Below are 27,431 nucleotides of genomic sequence, written 5' to 3' on the forward strand. Positions count from 1 at the left end.
AACAAATGGAGCCTGGTGTCCACAAAATAAAATAAAATAAAGCCAATGAACATTGTGATTTCTGGGAAAAATAATATTTGCAGCACGCGCTGCAGACAGGAGAAGCTGGGGTATTAGTAACGTGTGACTGGAGACAGTCTCAGCAGTACAGCTCTTGCTGTCAAGAGAATAAAGGAGTGTCTTGAGAGAACTGCTCCTTTCCAATCCTCTCCTCAGAGGGGGAAAAGTGCAAATATTTTTCTTTCTGCTGTCGTACTGAGGATGAAGCCACCATTTGGATTTACCTAACCCAGTGTTTAACTTTCAGATGACAGAAATACAACAGTTCATAAGAACCTGGTCTCAGGCCTCACACATATGCTAGTTAACACTTTCATGGCTGAATTAAGTACTAAATGAATCTAAGCTGCTTAACTAAGAATTTGGCAAATTAAAACCACCCCACTCAAAAAAGAAAAATACAAAACCAAATAGATATGTGTCTCTGCTCCTTGACCTGAGATTGTTTTCTTTTCAGTAAAATCCTGATTTGGAAAGTTACTGTCTGGAGGCTTTATTTACATAACAGCAAGTGGGGTGAACCCTCATTGTCCAATATTGAGGAAAAAATAACCTTGAGAGAAAAGGAAGGCAGTTTGCCCTGTTGCGAGTCATCAGGAGGTGTTGTGCTGAAGGAAGGAGGCTTTCATGAGGAAAAAGTTGCTGACATAGGTCTAGTGCAGGTGAGACACAGTATTGTACTATGGGTATGGTTTCACTAGAAGAACAGTAAACTAATTGGGTATGTGCTCTGCCTTTCTGTTCCCAGGAGACGATGGTCCCTGGTAGATCGATTGTGACAGTTGTTTGCTGCAAGGCTTCCAGATTGCTTCAGCCACTTCAAGACATATGCCTAGTGTTTGGGTTTACAGAAGTTTGAATTTGGTTAGAAGCCTACCAGTTTTCTACAGAAGCAGTGTTAGACCCTGGGCTCAACATATGCTTAATCAAAAGGTGCCGTCTGCCTCCTCTGCTGAAATTTCTGATTCACACTTGTTTCAGAATTTGTTTTGTGTTCTATTTGTCTCCATTTACAGCAACTTTTGTACTATGTGGCTTTTAAGGGATCTGGACAAGCTGGTTTAACAGGCCAAGGTCAATTGTATGAGGTTCAACAAGGCCAAGTGCCGGGTCCTGCACTTCGGTCAGAACAACCCCATGCAACGCTACAGGCATGGGGAGCAATGGCAGGAAAGCTGCATGGAGGAAAAGGACCTCATGGAGGTGTTGGTCGACAGCTGGCTGAACATGAGCCAGCAGTGCGCCCAGGTGGCCAAGAAGGCCAACGGCATCCTGGCCTATAAGGAGTAGGGTGGCCAATGGGAGTAGGGAGGTGATCGTGCCCCTGCACTTGGCACTGGTGAGGCCATGCCTGGAGTACCGTGGTCAGTTTTGGACCCCTCACTGCAAGAAGGACACTGAGTTGCCGGAGTGTGTCTAGAGAAAGGCAACAAAGCTGGTGAAGGGTCTGGAGAACAAATCTTGTGAGGAGCAGCTGAGGGAGCTGAGGCTGTTTTGTCTGTAGAAGGGGAGGCTAAGGGGAGACCTTATTGCTCTCTACAACTACCTGAAAGGAGGATGTAGTGAGGTGGGTGTTGGTCTCTTCTCCCAGGTAACTAGTGATAGAATGAGGGGCAATGGCCTCAAGTTGTGTTAGGGGAGGTTTAGATTGGGTATTACGAAAAATTACTGAAAGAGTGGTCAGACATTGGAATAGACATTGGAATAGGCTGCCCAGGGAAGTGACTGAGTCACCATCCCTGGAGGTGTTCAAAAAACGTGTAGATGTGGTACTTCAGGACATGGTTTAGTAGGCATGGTGGTGTTGGGTTGATGGCTGGACTTGATATCAGAGGTCTTTTGTAACCTTAATGATTCTATGATTCAGGGAAAAAAACTGCGATGAGGGAACATTCAGAAAAGCACCCAGCTTCTCTGCAGAGTCCTGTAAGGAACTCCTCTGCAAGAAAAGAAAAATGTTACATGTGAATGGGGTGACATTTTTCTAATGGGTCTTAATGCTTTACCATCTGGTTTGCCAGCCTGTTTCAGCCATGAACACGTATTTGGTACTAGCACTTCTTTTCATCAGATAGGAAGGTCGCTGCATGGCATAACCTCTCATTGTGCCCCTGTCACTCTAGAATGTAAGTATGGCATTTTCAGTAGGAATACCCTGTTTGGACTAGTCCCCTGCTCACTCTGAGGTCTAGCACAGACCGAAGGTCTCCCTGCCTGGACTCAACCAAGAGGGCCCCCACCTCCAGGATAAGTGGCTCAGAACCATTACCGTGCCCTCCAACTGAAACAAGTGGCACGGGTTTGTCCTTCAAGTGTAAAGCCAAGAATGACTCTCTACCACAGTTTTTGAACATATTTCCAAGTATGGCAGGGTGCAGTGGCAGGCACATAATAGGACTTTTGGCATGTATTATACTGTGCTCAACAACTCCGCTCTCTGATCCAAACATGCTCACCAAAAATAACTTCAGTGAACAGCTTTTATTTTGATTATTCCAGTGCGGGACTCATAAAGTTTTGCCAACAATCTGGTTTGTAAAGCTTTTTGTATCTAAGCACAGAAATCCATAGTGTGTAGTTAATCTCCCACTGGGATTTTCCTGACCCAGTCACAGGTCTATTCTGCAACCTCATCTTTCTTTACCTATCACTTGCTCTTAATGATGTTTACCTCATCGACTCCTTGAAATCTCGCCCTTTCTTGGCTCCTGTGACTGTTCTTTCCCATCTTTCCCCCTTAATTTTCTGTTTTCTCTTTCAGGTCCACATTTAGTGGTTGTTGGTGGTTATTTGGTAGTTCCCCAGCAGTTCTGATCTCTGCAGGCCTCTCCGTGAGATCTATATGTGGACTCTCCTCTCCCCTCTTTACACTCTCTGTCCAAACTTCCGCAGGGTATAATAACTGAACAACTGCACTTTTGCCAATGACTTGCAAATCTGCCTTTTCCTATCTGATCTGTTTCGTTTCGTCACTGAGTTTCAGTTTTCTTCCTCACCTGTCCCTCTCTTCCGATCTCCTTCCCTTCCTCCCTGTGTCATAAATCATAAAGCAAACAAGAAAAAGGACATCTCTGTGTTTGGTGGGATGAGCTGCTGGGTGCTTCAGAACAATCCCAGGCCCTGAGTGGGTTGACTATGGTCTCTATTCTCAATGCTAGACTATTTGTTTCACCATTCCTTCATCAAATTCTAATTTGCTTTGTGGGGAAGAACATGCAATTTGGGATTTGGCGATAGTGCAGTATTTAAGTACTTACTGTTACTTCATAAATAGCCTCAGATAGCAAGTAAATTCTCCCTTTAGAAGATTAAATATGAAAGACAAGAATAAAAAAGATCTGGTATGGTGTTCAGTATAGGTTAGGTTCATTTCCTTAGGTTCATTTCCTAAGCATGCCGAAAGAGCTAGCTTCAGAAGGAAGAGCAGGAACTTTCCAGAGCAGGATAACCTATAGCCTGATAGTTTTTAGCGCAGGTGTGGATAATACAGGTTCAGATCCCTGCATGCCTAGAGGGAACTGAGCCCAAATCTCCCACAGTCTGAAGATGGGCTCCAGTTGTAGGGTGATTGTGTAAACCAGACCCGGCAGCAACACCACCTGCTTCTCTTACTGCTTCAGTGGAGGAGGTCTGGATAGCTGTGGAGGAGAATGGAAATCCCTGCCTTGAGTTGGGCAACTAAATTCCAGAGAGGCTTCAGCTAATTCCAATATCCTCTGCATTTCCTGAAGGCTAAATTGGGCAGCTGGTGCTCAGACCTGTGTCTGGGGAGTCTATATTCTCTGCTTTCCCAAAGCTCTGGATCCTAGTCCGCAGGCACACTCATAGCAGTTATGAGCTGCAGTATTCAGTGCTGTGGTGGCCTAAACACTGCTTGTGTCCAGAACAAAATATTTATCAGTATTTATGTAAATGCTTAGCTCTACAGGGCCTTGTGCTTGGTTACCTTGATAAGTGCTACCAATAATATTAATATAGACAATATGACTTTTATATGCAGCATTCATGTAACTTTCACATACCATCTGTTACATCTAGAACAGAGTGCTTAAATTTATGAAGCAAAGCGAGGGGAATGTCTTTGCACCAGCTAAGGGCAGAGAAGACATACTTTTGTGAGAAACTCTTTGCATTCAAGATATTTTCAAACTACTGCTTACTAGCGTGCTACTCTGTGTTTGACTAAACCTGAAACGCAGTATCTAATATTGGTATTTTCATTTTGTCTCACATTTGGACTGTACTCTGGTTCTGCTACCTTAAGTTTCTGTGTATATGAGGTGGGGAGTACAAAATGGGGGATTTTGAAAGGTCTGGAGGTCCTTCAGTGTCAAATTACTTTTTAAATTCTACTTCAGTATTTCCTTAAGGACCCCAAACATTCTTGGTAATTTACAATAGTCCTTGTCCCAAAGCATTTAAAATACATTTCAGAAGTGCCGAGAATAATAAAGCTATAAACTGGGAGAAAAAATGAAGTAAATATTCCAGGATATAGTTAGAGGATCAGTGATTATTCAGGTATTTTTAAGACTTGGATGGAAAGATACTTCACTTTTTATAATTTGTACTGACTCACTGATTGTGACAGTGTAAGAAATATTTCTAGAAGTCAGATTTGAATTAGAGGAGGGTTTCACATAAAATCTGAATGCTTCTGAGAGAGTTGCAAACACTAGTCTTCATTATCTACTGCAAATACTGGAAACAAAACGGTTCATTGATCTCCTTCTCATCAGTTTCTTTTTTCCAAATATAGCACTGCATTTGCCCATCGGTGATTAAAAATATAGATAACCAAGAAACTTTTGCTTTATGGTAAGTGCAAAGCAAACAGATTAAAAAGTTTTGCTTTATAGTAAGCAGAAGGATGCTGCAATATTTGAGCAAGTATCAGCCAGCAGCTCTTTTTAAAAAAATAATCTGAAATAATGAAAAAACTTCTACTTTAAAAACTTCAAACTTTTAAAAATCGGCAACCTCGGATCATGTAGATTTGGTGCCTACTCACTGAAAAGTCACCAGATCTCGCTTGTTTTGCTTGGGCCTCACTCAAACATAACTGGCCTCAAGCTAGTAAGCAAGCCAGCAAATGTCCTGGCTTGTAAAGAAATCTGATCCAACTCTGTAAACTGAACGTAGCCTAAGAGCAGTGGTGAGGGGAACATATGGAAAATTAATGACAGATAGTAGAATGGTGGGACAGCCTTAAATAAAAAAAAGATTGTTATGCAGTTTATGCAACAATTCCAGCAAATGGTCTGTTGAGTTAAGAAAGTTATAGCGTAGCTGAGCGTTGCTTTTGACTTTGCCAGCACCTAAGCTCTAGAAATGGCTGCTGTGTTGCTCTTGCCCTTCTACAGCCTGAAATTCCCCATTGCACATTCTTAATTGATACCTGTAGCTGAATTGCTTTATAAGCTGGTTCAGCTGCAACAGCACTTTGGGAAGTACAGAAATTCTGGTCCCACCTGTTTAAATAAATGGGAGCCTCAGGAAGAGGAGTGGATTGGAATTTGCTTGGGCTCAAACTGGGTATAATAGCAAAAGCCAGGCTGAGAACTGCAAGCCTGGCCAAGCCTGAAGAGGAGGAGGAAAGGGCGGTTTGTGCGTGTTTTCTTTTTTCCTCTGCAGCCCTCCAGGCATTTTGCAAAAATAAGCTGCTCGTGGTATGATGTCACGGATGGGGAAACAGTCCCAGGGAGCTCATAGTTTCACAGCCCCTCTGGTGGAGGAGTGGGTTTCACGGTGGGAAGGATAGAATCATTTTGAGCAAAGTATATGTATTTCTGGAATACTAAAATCACACTTTATTTGTCTGATGGCCTGGGATGCTCACCTGGGGTAGACTTTGAAATATGGCACCGTAAAGTAGTTATATTCTACCAAGAGAAAAATGATCTTTTTCCTCCAATTTTCTTTTGTGGAAGACCAGCTAAAACACTAATATTCTTCCTGCCTGGACCCTAAAATGTCTCTCGGTCCTCCCCTGTTGTTTCTGAAGAATCACTTGTTCACGGTGAAGGAGTAGCAAGCTGCCTTTATTGCTGAGTAACTCAGGTGTCTTCATTCCTCATCACCATGTCCAGCCCCCTGTATCTTTAGCAGACCATGCAGTGCAGGGTGGTCAAGGTGATTCTGTGTGGTAAGCTGATGCCTCTGGTGCTGAAGAAGATTTCCTGTATGCTTGAGGAAAAACAGCAAGGGCTGTACAGAGGGAGAATGGCAGGTGGTGGTCTCCATCTCTTTATTGCTAAATAGCGTAGTACAGCTGCTGGATTATTGTCTTTATCTCCTGGTGAGTAACTTAGCAGGAAGAGCACAGCTGATGCTTTTGTGTTTGTAGCCTCTCTGCAGGAGAAAATTTGTTCACGTTGTTTAGTCTTAAGTTTGTCTCTTCTCCTTTCTTTTATAATTTCAGGACTGTATTTGTGATCCTTGCAAAACCATTCCCATTTAGAGTATTCCCCATTCCTTGCTCACACTTGCACTATGGAGTATTGTGTACCCTGTTATCAAGTAAAAAGTAAAGTGTCAACTGAAATGGAGTGGCAGCAAAAAGTGTTTCACACAGCGCTGTCATAGAAGGGCAGACCCTCACCCTGCTGAAGAGTAGCAGCATTACCAAACACGTTTCTGGCTGCGTCCATCCTGCTGCACATGAGCAAATGTTGAAGTTGATTTGTCCTCTCAGAGACCCTTTAGGGCCAAAAGTTGGGCATCTCACCTGATCATTTGAGAGTTTAAAAAACAACAAAAAAAAGTCTCATTGTACTGTTTAACATACTTTTCTTTTTTCTTTGTGACCCTATTGCCTCTGTGCCAATGCAGTAGCTTAGGGTCCTTCCCTGAAGAGACTTGGGGAGACTCTGGAGAGGACCAGGCTCACATCAGTGTCCTGAAGAGCAGGCACTGGGCATATCTGCTGTCAGCTCTAAACTTCCATTCCTGGCTGCTCAGCTGAGAAAAGAAATGAACTTTCCTGTAAGAGTTTTCAGGTGCCTGCCTGCAACTTTACTGCGCTTTAAAGAAATGCACTGGGAACAAAGTGTCAACAAACTGGTGAATTCTGTAGCTTGCATTAAATAGATGATCATATTAGATCATCATAAGGATTCATATTAACTATATATAATCATGTCTATAAAACAAAAAAAAATGCTGAGTTGTATAGGAAAAAATGAATAAGTAACACACAAACATACAAATCCACATTATGTACACACATACACCATGACACCAGTAGTGCAGCAGAGAGCCTTAACTATGTGTGGAGGGTGGGGGTTATTTAGCAGGCAGAACTTTTTACTGAGAAGTAACTTCTAAACCACTTCACAAGGCTTAAAGACTGGGAATAAGTATCAGTGGGGAAGGAAAGAAATAAGAAATGTTTAGAAATACCAGCATTTCCAAACATAAATATTTCCATTTCTAATTTGATAAATCTGTTTAAATCCTTTCAGGTTCCTGCGGAGGAGTGAAACAGCCTAAAGGTAAGACTTGTAATGTAAAAAAGTGTTTTCTGTGACCTTGGCAAACCTATGAACTGACCAAGAGAGGTGATGACTCCAGAGTGCACAGCGCATGTTTTGCTTTTCTAAAGTCTAGAAGATTCAATACACTTGAAACATAGCAAAAAAAAATTCCTGCAGGGCAGTGGAGATGTCCTACTGACAAGGGGGAGCTGTATTCTTTTCTCATCACCTCATAAACAGTGGGGTTCTGACTGAGGATGTTAGGTAATGCTTGCCATATACAGAACTCAAAGGGGGTATTACTTTCATTGTATAACCCTTTGAGATCTGAGGCAGTATTGTTTAACAAAGCATATTGTTTTTCCCTCTTGCTTTTACTGAGCTTTGATGCTAGTTTTAGAACTTGACAGCTGTGTTTAGACTTGTCTTACATCTCTCGTACAGAGGGGGGGAAATATAGAAGTTTGGGGTAGCAGGCAACGTAAACTGCATGTAGGGAATGGGGGCAGGGAGAAAGAGAGGCAAGACTTGCCTTGGGAAATTGTGGGATAGGTCGACAATGATGAACTTCTGGCAATCCTCCTTTTGGGAGACTCCCTGGAGCTGAATGGGATGCTGGTCGCCTTATGCCCTACCCAGGAGAAATGTGGGCCTCAGAAAGGGGCTCACTGCCGCCTCAAACTGTTGTAGAAAGGTGTGAAGTCTGGCTAGGCACCATGCTCCAGAAGGATTCCTATCTTGGCTTGGGATTGTAATGCAGAACACTAAGAGACTTACAGGACTGCTTGACCTTCCCTATAGTGCTCTTCATTGTGACAGTATTTAGGTGTGAGTATTTTGTATGGCAAAATAATTAGGGTGCAACAATATCTATTATGAATAGACTCTGAAAAATGTCAGAACTTGTTACAGCTATTGTATTAAATAAAATGCAAATAAACTTTTTATCATTACTTTTAAATCCCTAACATCAAACTAAAGTTAATTCTTGTAGAATACTAACCTGCAAACTTGTTTAAGTTCATCCTTTATGGCATAAAGAGAGGCGTAAAGAGTTGACTTTTGTTCCATAGCTGGGTTTTTCAGATGGTCTATCTATGAATAACTATGAATACCTTGTTCAATATCTGAAAACTGTGATGTTCCACCATCTCTACAGATATCAGAGAAGAATGTCTTGAATAAGTCATCGGGACTGCACACATGGAAACAGGGACTGGGGCCAAAACAGAAAAAGAGAAGGAATCAAGGGACATTCAAAACCCTAATAAAATAAAAGTGAGGCACAATCCTGTTCAAGGTCTGAATAACTCTTTTCACTGACCTATCTAATGACAGAAAACTCAAGAATTCTTTTCACTGACCTATCTAATGACAGCAAACCCAAGAATATTCATTCTTCTCAACTTCTGTAAGACACCATGCAAACAAGGACTCTTAAAGAATTATGTGTCACAACATTGTTTGTGTTTGGGTGTTTTTTTTGAAGAATGAGATTTCCGTGATGTGTGATTAAGTCATAGAATTCTTGGGAGAGGTCTCCTGAGTTTTAGGAAGATTATATCTAAAGGCAGACGCAAAACCCCAGGTTACTTTGGAATTTTCTCTGTGCTGTTTATGTACATTCTTGTTTCCAAGCTGGAGTGAATCTTATGAGCACAGAGCCTTTATAGCAACTTCTCTGTAGGAATGCCACCTCCCCAGACCATAAGCATGTCTGTTCTGTAAATATACTTTGCCTACTCTGATATGGGATGTCTTCACCTTTGTTTTTCTCACCTTCTTTTCAAAATTTGTTTGCCTTTGACAGCTGAGGGATGGGGCACGATGAGCAATCCTTGCCACCCATTGCACGCAATTTGAATTCATTTTTAACTGGGTATGAGAAGCAAGGTTAATGGCTACCACTATTAACCATTTGACAACTTAAATGTACTATAGGATAGTCACTTCTAACCTAAGATGTCCAACAAATACCCCTGTAGTTTATCCCCTAAGTTTGGGTCATCTTAGAGAGGACAAAATCTAAAAGATCTTGAAGTATTTAGCAATAATTCAAAACCAGACCCAAATTTCATTGCTTGCAGTGTTCTTCAATTCCAAACCGCTATGTCTGGTAGAAATGTCTGGAATGTGGAGTATTGTATTTAAAAACAAAGCAAAACAATCCTTAATAGCCACTCTCTCATTTAGCTAAACAAAATCCTGAACTCTCACTGTTCTAGAAGGGTGGAGCGGTGAGGACAGGAGAAATGGGAAAAAAGTTGAAGTAAAACTGTGTATACAGTGACCAGAATTAATCACTTTGAGGTTTGGAATATAGATGAAAATATAAATTAAGAAAACTGCCTTTATCCCATAAAACCCTTAAAATGTTAGTTATAGAACTAAGAGGGTCCAGTGTTCAGTTCCAAAGAAAACTGTATGAAAGGCCAGGAAACCAGTTCTGATTGGTTACCCTTACACTAAGGATCAAAGCATAAAGGTATCTCATTTCCATATGTAACTTTGAAGTATTTTATAAAGAAAAATGGAAAATGTATCATGACAAGAGTTCTCACTAGACTGCCTTGCATCGGAGGAATGAGTAAGAAAACTATAATGTCTCTTTGCTAGAAGATGTATCAGTACTGGATTATACAGCAAACTTCTTGCTCTGTCTCTTGTAATCTTCAGTTTGTAAAGAAAAAGAAAGACTTGGACAGGTTTTTTACTGCCTTGGGATAATTTTTTTTTCCCCTCTGCTCTCATAAACCTTCCATATGCTTCTACATCCATGTCTTGTTTTCAATTTTAGTGAAGGTTTTCCTTTGGAATCTCATAAAATTCTAATTTATTTCAGCTTCTTTTTATAAAAAGGAGGAGGAGGGAAGTGCTGAGATAGCATGTGCAAGGCAGTCCCAAGGAGTGCATTTGTGAATTTAAAACATCAGTCAGTTTATCAGCCCCTGCTTCAGTTATTGGCAAACACTTTTCCTCGCTCTAACCTATGATCATGTGTTGTCAATGTGTGTATACAAAGGCTGTGTGACTATCTCAGTGTAATAATATACACTCATTTTTGGAGGGTACAGAATTCAAGTGCCTAACTCCTAAAACTGCTAAATAGGCCACATTCATGACTAATGTGCATACTGAGAGATGATGAGAAGAATCTGCCATCCCAACTTGCCACCTCTGGCACTAATTGGTAATAACTTCTCATGCATTTTTGTGCCTTGTGGTCCTTGAATTCTACTTAGATCAGGAACAGGAATGTCAACTTCCTGAGTAGCTGCTGGTTTTACCAGCGTAAAGGAGTGCTTCTCTAGTACAGGGAGAGGCATAGCCTTTCCTCTTGTAGGGCACAAGCCAGAGCAGGAAGTCTTGAGATGCTAAATGAGCCAAATCAACCTCAGGAGAGGTCTGAGGAGCATCCAAGAGCAGACTGAACTCCCAGATCTACCCATTTCTTGTGCACATGGACTCCTACCTGCAAAGGGACCTCAAGGGACAGCCTAGCTGGGTATGCCTGAAGGGGAACAGAACACTGAGTGTGCTTGAATATACATAAACTCATGAATGACCTCGTTTGCATTTATAGGTTTGCTCTTCACTTGGACAGCAAAACTGGTCTGCAAACTCATATCCCTCTGCTTAAATAAGGAAGCTTCCTTTTTAGTCAGCAAACTGTCTGCATCCACAGCAGAGTAGGGGGGAACCAGGTGGAAGAGCCTCCCCTCTGTATGGTGTGCTCCTATAGCACTCAGTTCTCGCTAGCCTGTCAGGGACTGACTTCCATCAGTGCATACCGCTTGTCGAGTACTCATAATATCTTCCAAGATAACAGTGGTACGTCCTTCTGGAAGTCGCTGATGACAGCTGGCCCTTTCGTAGGTCAGGAGCAGAGGGTTTGCCTCTGAGGGAGCAAGAATACTTCTGGGCTCACCCATGATACATCCTCCTCTGCTCAGAACTGGATCAGGGACCAAACTGTACCAGAAATCTGGTTCTAGAGCAAGATTTCTACACAAGAGAACAAAATACATTTCCTACACGCTGCCAGCATAGTTGTTTTTTCTTTGCCTTTCTCCAGTGTTGAACAACTTAAATCAAAACCTCATATTTCAAATTGTGAAGAATTGGTGCACTAGTATGTTATTGTGGTTCAAAGTTATTACGAAACTTCAGGTAGTCAGTGGCTTCAGAACAATATGCACATCTTTTTCAGCAAGGAACTACATCACTTTTACATAACCACATGATGGGCTGAAATTGTCTGTAAAACTGATTGTCCAGAGTTAATGGTATATTGCACCAGCACAACCTATGCAGAAGGTGTCATGAGGCAAAACGAGTGTTTTAAGAACTTTGTACAAATGATACACATACTTTTGCACGTGGTAGGTTTGATAGACATGTAAACTTATACGTACACACACATGCAGGTGTTCTCTGAACACATTCTTCTTTGTGAACTACTTCCCACTGTGTAGACGTTATTTCATATGTTAAAGTATGTCAGTAATGCAACATGAACGTTGTTTGAATGTTAGGAGGGAAGACCTTCTGGGAAAAGTTCATAGGGTTGGGTCAACTTAAGCACTGAAGGAGAAATCCAAGTCCCATGGCACAGTTGAAATCTATTCTTGCTGAAGCTGTAAGGAAATAAGAGAGAATCTGTGCTGGAAAGAAATTTGGGCACTGCACCTTTTTCCCTCTGAATAAGACACAGAATAGGCTTTTAAATGCCCTTTTTCCATGATAGCTGCTTAACCCTGTTCACTAACATTAAGGAAAAAAAGAAAATTCCAAGCAAAATTCCTGTTCAGAGTAAAAAATATAAATAAAAACAAAGTGCGCAATGCACACACGTTTCTTTCCTTCCTGTTTGTTTGGTGTTTTCTAGCTCTGCTTTTCGGACAGCTGAATGGGGGCTGGGAAAGTGTTTACAATATTTTCACATGATTGAGATGGCAGAGTTCTTGCACTCCGTGAAAGGCCTTCTGTTTTCAGATGGCATTGAAAGTTTACCATCTTTCCAGACAAAAGGAAGAGAGCCCGTTGCCAGCGGATGAGTAATGGGCATAGCCTCCGCACAATACCTCCTATCCAGTCCTAAATCTACATGGTGTTCTTAGGCTTCCCGGCTTCTCCAAAGCAACCTTTGTCTCTGCTCTGGGAGACCAAAACTGCTCGTTGGGCAAGTGGGGATGCAGCCAAGAGGGGAAGGCTCAGTGACAACAGTTGCTCAGTGCTCACTGCCCAGTATCTGCCTTCTTACTATGCTACTATAATAGTTGGAAACCCATCAACAATTGGGCATCTTCTATACAAATATGTTGCAGACCATCTGTATAGTTTTCAGTTCCAGAAGATTCCAGTAACTCACTAAGTTTTAATACTTTTTTTTTCTTTTCTTGTTGATCTGATGGGATACCCTGAGATAAGTGATTAAAGCAAAAGCCTGCCATAATTACTTTGGAGCTAAAACTGCACAGAAGTTGCCAATTCCTGTATTTGTTTTCTTGCAAGCAACTTGAAGCAGGCATTTTCCACTGTTAATAATTTTTAGGTTCTATTAAGTAATTTTTTTTGTCAGAAAAAATGTTTTTGTGAAAATGATTGCTAACATATGCTTTCAAAATACTAGAATAGACAATTCTGAAGTTTTTCCAGAGAATTTGTGCACTTGGTGTCATAGAAACCAGTAGGTAATTTTTTTCTTGTTTCTCTTATGAAGTTTCCTAGAGCTTATCTGTTTGGGATTTATCTATATGCATATATGTAAATGTAGACCACATATGCATGGGGCTTGTGTGTGTGAGCATGTCTTTTTACCTGCCTTAAAGATCTTGCATTTCACTTTCATGTACTTTAAAGTGCACTAAGAAGAGCTTTCTAAGAATTAACTAAGTGTTCATTAACTACATTTAATTTTGACTGTGTGCTCAGCTGAGAATTTTCGGCATTAAGTTCTTATTCTTTCATGCTAATTTGATGTTGCAGACCCACTGGTTTATTGTTGTCAGGAAATAGCAGCAAAGACGTAAGAGACGCTGCATTTCTTAAGGGCTGGTTGTAGCTGGTATCAGCAATTTACTGATTAACCTGTAGTAACCTGTAGTGCCGACAGTCCTGGGTAGACAAGGAATGCATTAAGGTTATTAGCAAAACTATTTTCTAAATTACCTGAGTAGAGCTTTCAAGGTAACTAATTCTATTCTTTAGACTTTCTTTTTTTTCTTTTTTTGTTGAGGAATTAACTGTTTAAAACAGTATTAAAATAATCTGGCTTCATTTCCTTTGCTGAAAGAGCAAGTCAGCTGAAACTCAGAGTTTTTGCTGAAAGAGGGGGAAAAAAAGAGGTAGCTTTCTTTTAAAGAGATGACGATACACATTCCACTCTGGTGCCTTTAAAGGGGACTTCCCTGTTTTAAATGCCCTCAAGCACAGAAATACCAACACCTCTTAATTGTTTAATATATTACAGCCTAAAACATTTGCAGGAGTGCATTCCAAGTATTTCAGTGTTCCAGGTGCTTGGTCCTACACCTCCTAAAATAATGGGCTATTTCCCCTCAGTTTTCATATGCTTGGTGCCACAGTGATACATATGCTCTATATCAAGGGAAGGGGAAATGAAGGGAGTAAGTGGGACCGCCTGTCATCGGTGCTTGATCTTGCGGCAGACACAGACTTGTCTGTCATGCGTCACACAGCTTGTAAAGAATGAGAAAATAACGCGTCCTGTGCTTGGGCTGTAAGATCCAAGCAGAAATATATGGTATTGTCAAGCATTTGAATGTCACTCTGCACAAAGACCTCCTATCACTACGCCCTCTGAGCAGCATCACAAAAAGAATAATAATTGTTGTGATCACCAGTGCTGAACATATACCAGTGTATGGTACAGCTGTCTTGCAGCCATCTCAAAGCCGTGCTCCAAACTGTATTCATTGTTGCATGGGGATGACGTGAAGCCAAAGTCTGTTGTCTTTCACATGCAACCGTGCTTCAAACTGAGGAAAAGTATTTATCTTGAAAAAACCACGACACCTGATTTTGACTCAATGTGGGCAAAGTAAGAGACAACAATTTGCTTCACCTTAACTAATTTATTTTGTAAAACTTTTCAAAAACGAAAATTGCAAAATGAAGTAAGACTTTTCCCTGCTTGAGAAATAAATCCCTTAATACAGAGCACTTAGGGCTTCCTAGGCTTCCATGAGACCCTACCCTGACACAACGAGCTGCTCTGTCAGTCCTATTGTCACATCGTACCTCTGCTAAGAGTCTCGGATGCTGCCTGCTCGCAAGCTGTGCAGTTCAGACATCCACACGCTGTGAGCACAGGTAACCTGAACACACCAGCATTCAGCGCATGGGCACTGAGTGAAACTGGGCTGTCAAAAGGACTTTGTCTAGAAATACCTGTTCAAAAAGTCTCCCTTCTTGAAAATCCTCCCTACTCTGCAAATGAAAGCTAATGCAGATGGTTTAAAGAGTTGGCATCTCAAGCCCTTCTCCTAATAAGTCCCAGTAAGGGAGCAGCAGCTGGACACAGTTCCCATTAAGGAGATGGAGGGAGGGTAGCTCTGGCTGGCCCGAGGGAGCAGATAATGCAAAGTTAAACAACCCTGTGAGAGCAGAGGACTGTATCTTTCCATGGCTGCAGTTTCAGTCATGCACTTCCCCGCTAAGTTGCCTGCCTTCTCTTTGAACCCACATCTCCCATGTGACAGAGCAGTGATCTGGCTGCTGAGCCACTAGACTAATATTGTTCTTTTAATCTCACAAAAATGTGTTATAAAAGAGTTTGATTCACATGAGAAATTAAGTATAAGATCTGTCCTCATAAAGACATTATACCATGAATGCTCTCTTTCTGCTGGCTGTAAGAATAGGTGGCTCAAGGGTGAAAGGGTACCATTTACATTTAAATACACCTATTGGAATCACACAAACAAGAAGGCTAAAACTACTGCACTCTTTCTGAATGCTTTTAGAGTTTGCTGCTTTTTTTACACAGCAGCATCTTTTTTTTTTTTTTGACATAATCAAAAATGGGAAACGAGATCCTTAAGACTCCATAAAATAAAACAAAGAAGGTCTTTGTGTGAGCAGAATAAATGGATGAACCTTTTCCAACTAATTATTTTACTTTTCATCTGGATGTGCTGCTCAGGAGGTGAAATCCAGATGTGAACTGGAGCTTTCTCTGCTGTTACACTAACTGGTAGTGCTGACTGGGTGTGATGCTGTTTACATTTCCCAGAGAAAGTGAAATGCACTTTTTTTTTTTCTGTCTGCCAAACTCAGATTTACCCTGTGATAAAACAGAAAGCTCCTTACCACCTGGAGAAAACAGAAACGGAAAGATGGTGGAAAGAGCACTTGGTGCCTGGGTGGCCTGGCAGCCAGGGTGCAAGCTCAGAGCAACCATTGAAATGCACCTCCTTGACCCAGGCCAGGGCTTCTTCCCTTTCCTCACTGACATCTTCCTCTCTTCCGCACAGCCACAGAGTGGCTGGAGTTTCAAAAACTTTGGGGTTGCCTTTGCTTTTTGGGACCTCTGGTCACAAAGAAAAGGGGGGGGCAAAAGCTCTGTATTTTCCTTGAATTTTTCCTACATTTTTGATGGCTCTTTTATTGTATTTTCCACCACCCGAACAAGGGCCAAAACCAAACAGCATGAATAAATGTCTGAAAATTACAATGTAGCTGGAAATCAGCAATCAGGAGCTGCATTTTGAACAATTTTTGCACACATTCCCCAATTTGTATTAAATTACCCCATAACATACAGCTAATAACACTAATCATGAAATATGTTCCAGATGCCTCTGAACAGTGAAGAACTTAAAATCCAGATCAGGATGTGGCAGTTTCTTGACATCTAGTTAGTATTTTTTCCTTTGAATATGTATGTAGAACTGCTATCTTAATATATAACCTTGGATAGTGGTGAATCTTAAGACATTTTTTAAGAACTTCGTGAAATTGTATGGACTTCAGAGTGTCTTCTAAGCAGAGTTAAATGATCAGATCTTCAAAATGCATGCAAAGAAGGAAGAGGCAAAGGAATCCATATCTCAATGTCGAGTAGACTTCTGTGGGTCTTTTTTTCAGAATATAATTGTATTTTAGTCAGCTTTTTAATAGTTTTGGCTTTTACTACATTGTGTGGCTGTATAAAATAAATCAGCGTGTCTCTTAGTCTTCCTGGTCTAGCATGTCTTAGTCTCGCTGGTAAGTCTTCCTAGCTTTTATGTTATGCGAAGTGCTGAAAAATTATTTCCTGTATATTTTCTTTGTTTTTTCCAAAATTTTATCTCAACTACTCATCCATCATCTTTTTTTCCAAACCAAGAAATCCTCTGCAACCTAAACTCTCCGTGTAGAGAAGCTTTTCTACATGCTAGATAATCCTTGTTGCACCCTGTTGTGGCTCTTCTCCCTCTGCTATGCCTTTATGGAGATGAGGGGATCAGAGGTGTACTCAGTATTCACCATGAATATATAAATGGCAGAATGGCATCCTCCACTTCGTTCTCCCTTCACTCCCAAAATATTCCTGACATCCCTTGTGCTTTCTGAGTACTAACATGATGTTTTCATGGAGTTTAAAGGTCCATTGTAAAGAGGAATTATTCCTTTGGCCCATGGATATGCAGGGCCACATTACCTCAATTCAGAGGATTTTAAGTCCTCTGTGGAAAGGTGTAGACAACCTAAATTGCATACCTATGTGTTTTGATCCTACAGTGCAATGAAGGTGCCTCAGTGCTCCTGAGGAAGAATTCCCTTCCAACCATTCAACAGTCAATATTATGCATGTCAGTCCACTGAGAATTCAGGTAAAAATGATCTTTGGAGTAAAGATAACCTCAAGTAAAGCCCATTTTTGAAAAGTAGAGGGGACAGAAGATGTTCTGATGTTCTGGTTCCTGGCCTTAGTCTCCTGTTTTCAATAATGTGACATAAAATATGAAGTTATTCCCAAGAGCAAGGACCAGAAACCTATAGCTAGCTACTACTGCTATCTGATAGGTAATCATCTCTCTTGTTTCCCTGGTGGATACTTCAGTGTTGCTGGGAAATGTCATGGGAAGTTCCAGGTTGAAGAAGGAAGCCTGTAGCTGCTTTTGGGTTCTCATATCATTAGAGTGTGCAGGCAGAAGACGGTCCAAGTTGCTGTTTGAGGTTAGAATCAGACACCTCCATTCCAATCCAGGTGATGTTATTGGATGTGGGCCAAGAAGTTAATGCTAAAAGTTTAGTATCATTAAGTTATATCAAGTATAGCTCAACTACAATCAAATACTCATTTCCTAGCTTAAGGCTCTAATTTCACACTCTGAATGACTAAAATATAGCCTGACCAAACAGAGATTGTGAGACAAGTGCAAGCTCTACATAGAGGTTAACAACCTGATTTCTCTCTCATACCAGTTTTACAGTCGTTTAGCTCCATTGACTTTGGTGGAATGAGTCCTGATTTACAGCATTGCTTCAGAGCGGGTTTAAAACTGTATTATACAATAGCAATGCTTGTGCCAGGTCTCTGGGAGCAGAGAGTGTTTGCATTGTGCATGCCACAGTCCTATCAGTTCTGAAGCCCTAAAGAAAATGTTTATTACTTTTGGATCGCCAGAGAACAGATTTTCAATAAATTATTTAGATTTCTCATTTGTTGCCTTATTTTTATGATTTAATATCAGTTATGTAGATTTTTTTTCAGTGATTTCTCATTTACCAAGGAAATCCTGGGGTTTCAAATCAAATATATAGTTTGAAGGTTTACAGAATCCATGTTTATGTGTATTTTTGGTTGGAACAGACACTGTCAATTTGAAATTAACTCTCGAAAGTTCTGTCAAATTTAAAAACAAAAGCCCAACAACAGAACAGGTAGAATTGGTTATTTTAGAAACTACTTGATAATTAGTTTACCTCCTGTCACCACTCCCAAGTGTGATTTTAAGTTTGGACACAATAGACTACCATTTCTTCAGGGTTTGACATGCACCACCATAGAAGGTCTTCTGTGCTCATTCTTACCTCATATTGACTTCCTAGTGTAGACCAGGTAGGGGGAAACTTCTGAGTGAGGAATGAAGATCTGTGTTCTTAGCTTGACTCACGTTGACACAAAATATTTCATTTATTGGGAAAGCTAAGCCAGCCAAACATGACATACTTGCAGTCAACTTCACTGCTGGATAGATACAACTATGCCTTCTGAAGCTCTCCTGTAGGAATTTTAGCCCATGTGCACTGAGGGTTCGGAAAAGCACATGCGCTTTTGATGTCTTGGATGTACCTCTCAAACTGCCAGAGCTCACCTTTCATAGTCATTAGCAGCTGGCCTGTCACTGGGCAGCTATAGAAGGATCTTATCTTCTTTGTGAGCCAGACCTTATCTTCTTATCCAGTGCAACGGCTAGGTTTTTTGGAGGAGAGGGCAACTAGCCCTCTCCCTTCTCTTTCACCTTAAAATGGTCTGAAGAGGGGCAGAAGCATGAGAAGTGCAGTGCAGCGTTGAAAAGAAGGATTTATTTCCAGAAAGATGTCTTTGTTTGTCAGTTCCCAGCAGCAGAAACTTTAAAATAATGAACTTTCCAGAACATGTAGGCCAGCTGAGCCCAAGACTCATGTTCGTATTGTAATGATTTGATATTTTGTTATGAGTATTTCTAGCACGAACAATGTTTTGCAACATCATATTAAGAACATTGTCTCCCCAAGACTCAACTTCTGCCATGGTTATTTATCTGATAGATCTTGGGGGCTTCAAAGCCTTTATAGATGTCAGGATTAGTGCAAGACAGACTTTGCTGAAGGAACCAGATGGCTGTGGTGCCACCTCTCTACTTCTCTTCCTTTTCCCCCACAAAATCTTCACTTTCAGGAGAGGTTAGAAACTTTTTCTTATGTGCCTGGCTTGCTGGGAGAGAGCCACATAGCTGTGGTCTGTTTGCTCAACATTAGCTGTGCTGCCCGAGTGTGAAAGCAAGCATGGAGGGTAGATTCTCCCTGACTTCTGTGGTATCTGGAGCAGATCCATGAGGAATGCTACTGTTTTTAGCAGTTCCCTTGCTCTGCCTAAGACAAAGCACACCGAGATATGAATGTTTTTGCAGCTGCCACGTACTACGTATAAGCCACATGTTGATGATTATTGCTCTAAACGAGAAGGCTTTTGTTTAAAATGTTTTCTTCCATCTAGAACCTACTGGTTTTTGTGTGATACTTAAAGTTTCTATTTTCAATGTTGTTAAAAGTGTGCTAGGAATTTACATAATACCACAGTTTGTCTTTACAAAAAAAGGCTATCCAGATACATATACTTATTTACAGACAGCTTTATAGTAACAGAGAACTGGCCCTTATTAATTGAAACAAATTGGCCTATTCATTCTTCAATTTTTTGTATCATTTTATGTTGTAGTTTGTTTATTACTTCTAGGTTTGCTTCAGTCCACTCCCCAAATAACAGTGCTGTTTTTTAAATTATAATGAACTCTGTTGCATTTATGAGACCTCTATGGCCAAATCGTGTTACTCCCGTCACCCTACTGAATGCCGTGTCACACTGCCAAAGTTTGGACTGAGCACCGATTGCTGGCTTCGGCAAGACTGGAAAGGAAAGGAAGATCTGGACACATCGACTACATCTAAACTATTAAATAAAGTTAGTCAGAGAGTTTTCCTGGAGGCCAACTGGCATGAAAGAGCAAGCATTCACACAGCTAAACTCACTTACTCTCCAGATCACAGTGGCCACATCCAAAATACCTGTTGGAACTGGTCCTTGACCCAGGTTGATACCCAAGCTGTGCCTTGGCATTGTCTGGAAGAGCACAAGCAGACTTGGGCCAAGATTATGCCAGGGACCAATTTCATCGTATGGATGGTTTCAGGCCCATGCCTTGTTGGTTCAGTTCAGTTTATTTAGCGACAGAGTGAAACATCAGCGGCTCTGCCAGGAGTCAAAAGAAAACCCCTATTTGCCTGAGTGACCAAAAGCCACTGAGAAGTATAATCATTAGTTTGCTCACCTCCTTCACAATTGGATTATTTTTTCTCTCGTTCTGTTTTTTACCAAATGAGAACTGAAATGAGTATTTTTAAAATCTCAGAGTAATAAAATTGGATTGTCACCTGCTCAAAGCTTGTTCTTAGTTTTGAACTGCCAAGAGGTTTATCACAGCAGGTGGGGTTCTGGAAAAGACAGATTCAGCTCTCTTCAGTGACGGAGGATCTTCTACAGCTTTGAGCAAGTAGCTAAGGTCTTGTATGACTCAGCACCCCATTTGGATAAAAGGATGAAAAGCTACAAGTGTTGGGATACAAACACACCAGGTGCTCAAGGTCATATAAGCACGCTAAACAGAAGTGAACATAAAACTCCCTTTGATTTCTGTGGCAACTTTGTTCACATGCCTGGGAAGGAGATTTATTTTAAACCCTGCAAAACGGACACAAGTGCATTCACCCCCGTATCAGTATGTTGTCACAGTGAGATCACTGGGGATGGGTTTGGATAAGCCTGAAGTGTCCTACAGCGATGGCTGAGATAGTCTGGGGAGCCAGTGCTCTGAGTTTCTAGGGCTAACTCTGTGCGCCTGCTACCCCTGGTAACCCATGTAACGCTGTCTTTCACAGTACTATGTTACAGTTCTTCCTGCAGCAATATGATTAAGAATCAGGCAATCAGTACTATAATCTTTTTGTCTATTCTAAAGATAAATGGCAGTGAAGTCCAGATAGTTTTAAAAAGCTCATCATACAAAATTATTATATTAGGCCGTGCTGTATTACTGAGATTACAGAAAATGACCTACATGTATTGAATTAAACCATGATTTTTCCAATGATCTCAGCAGCAGCAGCAGCAGAATTGGGACATTTTAATCATTGTGTTATCAGTTTGGTGGGTAACTACTATACTGAATTGCTGCTTGAAATGAAAAACTGTATTGTTTTATCCAGAAGATCTCTGGTTTCTAGCACTAGCCTTTACTTTTCTTAGACCTCAGACATATGATTGAATTACTGAAGCTGTCAAGTACTGATTTCAACGATATTTAAGCTAACGCATTTTTTGCCTCAGGTTTGCTACAGGCTAATACCGTGCTGTTAATTAATGTGGTCATTTGATGTGCAGCACCTTGCTGAACTATGAGAACTTGATTGTGTGCTTTCACCCAATCTTCCTTTTAGGTTAAAAAGCCTCTTTGTTTCTTAATTGACCTATTCATGGTTCAGTCTCATAAAAAAGGCTATGGAGCCCGACGTGTACATAGTCATACCTGGCCTGGGCTGTGTGAATCTTATTTAATGAAAACGTTACAAAGAGAAGAATTATTGCCCAGAATGATTTACATAGAAATTGATCATTTTTTCTGAGCTGGACTTTGAAAAGCAGGAAGGATGCCAAAGCAGAGGAGGAACATGTGACCTAACCCACCTTTGGCTGCCTTTCCCTTCCCTTTCTGTATTGCCCCTCAAGCCTGAAGCACTCTCCCATGAATGTTTGCATATGGCAGTGGCTCTACTCAGACCAATTGAAACCGTTGCTTCAGTTAGGGTTTGCAAGGCCATAAAGTGTTTATTTTTGTAGTCTGATCTTAAGAGAAGCCGAGGATGGCTTGCATCTCCCTCCCACTGATAACAACGGTGTTGAAAGCTTTTGGTGCATTCCAGGGCAAAGCCTTGAAGGCTGTGGGTTAGAGAGCTGCTAATGCTTCCCTGGAGGTACACGAAGACTCCTTTGGTCCTCACTGGATGAAAGCCTGGCTCTCTGTTAGAACGACACGAAACTTAGGAAAACAACACAAAAAGCCCCAACACACAAAACCCCAACACAATAACTGTAGTGCCCTAATAAAACACATCCTCCCCCAGCCTCAGCCCAGGCACCCAGTTTCGGACTCCTCTGGAGTTAGACAGAGGTGTGAAGCTTGACCCAGGGAGGTGTATCTCTGGGGTCTTTTCGTGCGCAGAAGTGTGTAGTCTCTGCCACCTGTGAGTGGCCTGTGGTGTGCGAGGACGTAGCTCAGTGGCCCGTGCTGGTGGCAGAAGGAATCAACATAGACTTGATGCTTCTTCACACTGCACAGGATCTGAGTTGTGCTGTGCAGCTATCATCCCAGGCTTCAGCTCGGGCTGTTTTTGACCTTCTTTAGCTTTCTTAAAGCTGGATCCTTTCAGGTTATATTCTGTCTCTAACAATTCTCTCTTTTTTTTTCCTCTCTGCTTCCACAACTGAACTTGCTTTGCCAAACTCCCCACTCTACCATCTATCCACCCCATATGTTTATATTTTCCTATTGCTGAGGCACGTTGTGCTGACCTGCCTGGACAGAGCTCCTTTATCACAGAGATAAACATGATGTCCCCCTCACATAGAGTTTCTGTCATGTGTGACCTTTCATCTTGAACTGCCTTGACCTTTTTTTATTAATGCTGTACTGTGCTGCTTGCAGAAGCCAGGAAAGAAAATCTTTTGTTTCTAGATAGAATACTGCTAAAGGACATGATACGGTCTTGTTTTTAATCCAGCTAATTAAAATCTGCATGTGCAGTGCAACTGAGACGGCAGCCTTCGCCCACCACTTTCCCACAGGCAGGGAATAAAGGCCTTTAGTGCAGCACCAGCTAGCCACCCTTGGATAACAGAGAACAGAGCCTGCAATTCATCCCAGCTTTCCTTATCATATATGCGGAGGGCTTTCCCTTCCCTGCCTTCCTCCTTCCCTCCCCCTTTCTCTCCATGGAATCACTTACTGCAGCTATGCACCTCTATACATCACTTCAGAATGTAATCAAGTTAAAAATATATTAGCGCTCACTTATGTGTGCTCCAGCGCGCTCTGAATATAATTCATTTTCCAGTAAGAAAAAGAAGAAAGAGAAAGAAAAAAAGAAAAAGAGAGAGAAAAAAGAGAAACAGAAAGAAAAATAGAAAAAGAGAAAGAAAAAGAAACAAGAGAAAGAAAGAAAAGTCTATTGCTAATCAAATGTCAAACCTATTTATATTAAAACTGTTCTGCCAAGAACTAACTGAATAACGCAGTTTAGCAGTTCACACATTCGTAGGTTCATTATGTAGGCTTTTTGGATTTGCTGGATGGTTGTGGTTATTACTAAGGCTGCCTTTTGTGCGTGTGTGTCACAGAGAGGGTGCAATGGAATTTTTTTTGTGAAACATTTCCTTGGTTAGTTTTTCACTTGTTGCTTTTTGTTGGGTAACTGAAGTGGGGGAAGGAGGAGGAGAACGAGGGCAGCCGGGTGGGAAGAAACAGTGAGTGTCTAATGGGAAGCACTAAAACTGAGCCTCCACCTGTTTTCTCTTTCTTCAAGTCATGTTTTATATGATGATGATGAGGTCAACAGGGAGCAGAAAAATGTGCCAGGAGATTCAAAACTTGGAAGGAGATTGTACAACATGAGTTGAAAATACATTTCAGTGCATGTAAAGAAGCCCTCCCCCCAGATCCCCCAGTAAAGCACACAAACAGGCTTTCTGTGGGCATTCCGTGGTAACCCACACAAAGAGCTCTTCAAACAGCTGTGCCTTCAGCTAAACACCATCCATGGGCTGCTGTGCAAAATGCTGATTTTTGTGCATCAGCTTCCCAACTGAAATTCAGTGAAATATACTTGCAAGTGTTAAAGGAATGGATTTTGAGTCCTGAATAAATATGCAACGTCTCAGTAAATGATTTACTTTTTTTGTCTGTAATGAATTATTCATACATGTGTTGTACTCGGGGAAGGATTAAAGAGATATGAAAAAGCAGTGTTCTGAAATCTAATTAAGCTTATTAGGTGACACCAGTCTAACTAAAACATCTAACATCACATTTTTGTAATGCCTAAATTTTTTAAAAACAGCGCAGAGAACGATTAAAACACATCAGAAGTACTGTGCTGCCTGTACATTAAAAGATCTTGTGTTGATCAAGTACAATAGTGCTTTTCATCACAACTTGGTTATCTTATGCTGACCTCTACAAGCATGAATAAAGCTATCTGTACATTTTTCTGCTTTTAGTGCCTAATAACATTAAATAAGAAATAGGTATTAGTACACTAATAGAAATCTGGTATATTTTATTTCTATAACATAACATGAATTTACACCAAGTATAAATTTTTCTGTTCTCTGGAATTAGTGTCTAATCAGTAGAACAGTGATACAGTGTCAAGAAGACATTTATCTGTATTTTACCAATTTAATTTTTTCTTTTTTTCATGTTTTGGGGATTATACTCAACAATTGCTCTTTTATAGTGAGCATCTGCTTTGACACAGTAAAAAGGTTGTTAATATGAAGTCACATACTTTTTATAAAATGGGTATGCATATCGCATACACAATATAAGATTTCTGAAGCTTTGTGTATTCCTTTTCAGTAAGTTAATCCTAATATATATGACTTTATTTAATTTTTACTTAGAAGCTTTCCTTAAGCATTTAAATTAAATTGTATTTTTGGGGACACTTATAATTTTCGTGGTCAGATGTGATGTTAAATAATGTTCTGTAATTCCATGTAACTAATAACATAAATTAGAGTGATGATTATTACTTTTGTCACGAATAACTATTGTTGTTCTTCTTATACAGAAGGCATATAACAAGAGCTGAAAATCGACCGCATTGCTATGTTAGTCACACATGACAAGCAGCATGGCATAAATTTCCTCTCAAAGTTACTGAAGGATGCTGAACATCAGGGCATGCTAAAGGTCGGGCTTAATAATGGGGCATAAGTCTCAGATCCCCACAGTGAACATTTAAAGTATTGCAAATGAGGATGCCTTTACTAAGTCCCTAAACCATTTTATGCACTCAAGGCTGCATCCCAAAAGTTTAGCTTATGACAGAACCCAGAAGTGTTTAGAAGGTTGTTCTCAATACACACAATAAAAAGGAGATTGAAATGGAATTCTTTAGTTTCTCATGTGGGACCAGAATCTGCACTTCAGGTGTTTTGATTCATCTGTGTCATCAGCAAATGTTTACAGTGATTCCTCATTGGAGATACCATGGAAAACAAGACTGTGAAAAGAGGACATACCTGAATTTTTGTATCAAATAATTCCAAATATTTCAATTTCCATTTCAAAAGTTTATTTCAAAGTTTTCAAATTTTTATACTTTGAACCTCTACTTTTTATGTCACTGTTAACCTTCTGCACAGCAGACATATACTGATCTGCCAGAATTAACAGCAGATTCTACTTAAAGTGAAAGTGAGGAAAACTCAAGAGGCTGATGTCAAAGATGCCAGTTATTTAAAATGTTCAGTTATGGATGCAGAAAGATCCATTTAAAATGACCATTCTTCTTTCCTGTACTAATCTCATACCAAAGCAAGTTCTTAAATCCGCGCCAAAAGAAGTGAAAAGAATAATGGTTAAATTTCATTTGATGCTGCAAATTCCTCTCACAGTCCAATTCTCAGATTTCACTACATCCCTTCCAAACAAAAATGATCTAGCTCTATTGTGCAAGCATGTTTTATAAGGATATGAAACGAAAGGTCGGTTAATTGCACCCTTCCTACAAACGACGAAGACCGTGACAGTAATATTTCATTCGAACTGATGATTCAGGGCGACAGTAGAGGCAGCTGCTGAACTGCACAAGAAACATGAGTTACCCTCTCTCTAACTCTTAAATAAAAAAAACCCAAACCAAACCAAAACAATAATATGCTTAGAAATTACTTTCCTTACCCTCAGGTTGGACGAAGAGAGTGGCAGCTCATCTGTTCTTGCGAAATAACTAGGTAAGTTTATTCTTGGTGGTAAATGGTGTAGCCACATAGCTCTGGAAACGGAAGAGTAACACTGACCAAATAATCACGCCAAAGTCAGGTGTTATCTGCTGAGAAGAGTTCTGAGTGAATAAAAATCGAGTTGGGAGCTTGGGATTTAGCCTACTGCTACCATAGTAGTAACAACTATAATCCTAGTAAGTAGTAATAGGAACACAGTGACAGCACTTGTTAGCAATAAATAATTAGTTATCAGCAATGAGAAGCCCGTGGCAGCAGCGGGAGGCCAGGGCCGGTAGCCCTGCAGATTCCTGGCAAATGGAGTGCTGTGGGAATGTCTCCCTGTCTCCTCCCCTCCCCAGACTGAGCGCGAGGATTGAACTGCCAGAACGGAACAGGGGTAACTGCGTGTTCATGGCATTGTATAGTCTTCTTTCTACTCCTTTATCCTTGGTCTGTCCACAAGGTCCCGTTTTCTCTGTGGGACATGGTTAAGTCCAGAAGGAGCTGGGTGAGTTCGCATTCAGTTCCTCATAAAACTGAAAATGCCGTGCTTCCAAGTACTTTTCCACCAGTAGTAAGAAGCCTTAAATCCCTTTTTAAAAAAAAACCTGAAATTTGTTTTCCCCAAATTTGAGCCTGATGCTTTTGCCACTCGTGTTGGTTGGATCAGCATGCCTACCAACACCAACGCCCAGCTTTTCAGGTTTCCCTGCAAGAAATAAAATCCTGGACAGTACCTTCTACTAACATCAGGAAGGCAGCTTGGGACAGCTAGAGTATCCAAAGTTCAGTTTTCTGGAATTGTGCCCACTAGCAACTAGCCAGAGTTGGGCCCTCTCAGTCTGTTCACTGCCTGTGAGGATGGCAGTATTATTATATATGACATCAATGCAGTAATACAAAGAAAAGCAAAATAACAGGTTGTGTGCATTTTCTGGTGCCAAGGGATTGCCATTTACTGCTGTTATTTAGAAATAGATACATACATATATGTAGCCTTTTTAATTCTCTCAGAAGAAAGGGGAGCAGGATTACCTCTGAGCAAGCTAGCTAAACAATTATTAATGTAATTAAAATAATTCAAAATTCATCCCACTTGTGTGACCTTTATGTATACT

General features: G+C 40.7%; 1 long non-coding RNA gene across 1 annotated transcript in view; it reads right to left on the reverse strand.

Moving 5' to 3' along the window:
• Positions 1–26,590, reverse strand: part of LOC142360467 (uncharacterized) — a 68,029-nt gene extending 41,439 nt beyond the window's left edge. The window contains exon 1 of the long non-coding RNA XR_012763077.1: positions 26,270–26,590. This is a non-coding gene — a long non-coding RNA (uncharacterized LOC142360467). The remainder of the gene's footprint in view (positions 1–26,269) is intronic.
• Between the last annotated feature and the right edge of the window lie 841 nt (positions 26,591–27,431).

This window comes from Opisthocomus hoazin, chromosome 2, assembly GCF_030867145.1.
Source record: "Opisthocomus hoazin isolate bOpiHoa1 chromosome 2, bOpiHoa1.hap1, whole genome shotgun sequence".
Classification (NCBI taxonomy): domain Eukaryota; kingdom Metazoa; phylum Chordata; class Aves; order Opisthocomiformes; family Opisthocomidae; genus Opisthocomus; species Opisthocomus hoazin.